We start from the raw sequence: 891 nt of genomic DNA, 5'->3' as shown, positions 1-891 counted from the left end.
TATATATATATATATATATATATATATATATATGTCAGCATACCTGTGTTGATAAACATATTGCGAACACAATCACTCCAAGTTGAACGATCATCATTTTGGACATTTTCTTTAGTCTTTTTTGGTTGTTTGCAGTAATTTGGCCAGGTGGAGGAGGCTGCCCGCAGATGCTGCTTCTCTTAATGTGGACGCTGCACCAGACGGAGCTTTTTATACCAGCTATGTCTGTGACGTAGCACAGGATCCTGACAGAGTCCCGGACATGGTGCAGCCTGGAATCATACAGAAATGTAGCCTAATATGATAAAGGAAATTAGTTTGAAGACAGGAACTTTACTTTACGGAACGATGACGCATTTTAGGCTAATTGTATTCAGTGGAAGGCTGTTAAAACATTTGGGAAGTCAGCTGGGCACGCATAGCATATGCTCAAATCCCACATTTTTCACTTTCTTACCAAATGTTTAAATGCCTTGCTCAACGGCATAACTCCTTGTTGAGAATAATCCACTTTCACCTAATGACAAAGGAAGTCGAACTGAGTAGGCTACTGCTTCCACCGTTATGTTGCCATGGTAATATGATTCGTGTTTGGGTCAGGCTACCATCGGTTTCATTATTATTGAGATGTCAGTATATTTTAACACATAAAACTCTGAATCTGCTGCTTCACTTCGACTTGTAAAAGCAAGAAAGGCACATAAATCAAATGAAAGATGGAGAAATAGCAAACAGAAAAGTTAGAACAACCTGTTGAACAAGCTCTTGTGTCAGGGTATAAATGTGGCAACAGCGACACCTAACGGTAGTGTTCAGCACTGTAGCCTATTGCACCAGGTATTCATGAAGCCATGACTAGAAGTTTGAACGTTGTCCTTCCTACGTTTTTAT

At 39.7% G+C, this 891-nt stretch overlaps 1 long non-coding RNA gene across 1 annotated transcript in view; it reads right to left on the bottom strand.

Moving 5' to 3' along the window:
• LOC116705873 (uncharacterized) overlaps positions 1-472 on the bottom strand; it is a 2279-nt gene extending 1807 nt beyond the window's left edge. The window contains exons 1-2 of the long non-coding RNA XR_004336074.1: positions 458-472; positions 44-272 (exon numbers count right to left, since the gene is read on the bottom strand). This is a non-coding gene — a long non-coding RNA (uncharacterized LOC116705873). The remainder of the gene's footprint in view (positions 1-43; positions 273-457) is intronic.
• Positions 473-891: the final 419 nt, after the last annotated feature.

The sequence above is a fragment of the Etheostoma spectabile genome, chromosome 18 (assembly GCF_008692095.1).
Source record: "Etheostoma spectabile isolate EspeVRDwgs_2016 chromosome 18, UIUC_Espe_1.0, whole genome shotgun sequence".
Taxonomy (NCBI): Eukaryota; Metazoa; Chordata; class Actinopteri; order Perciformes; family Percidae; genus Etheostoma; species Etheostoma spectabile.
Note: the sequence above shows the minus strand (reverse complement) of the source record. Positions and strands in the feature narration are given on the sequence as shown.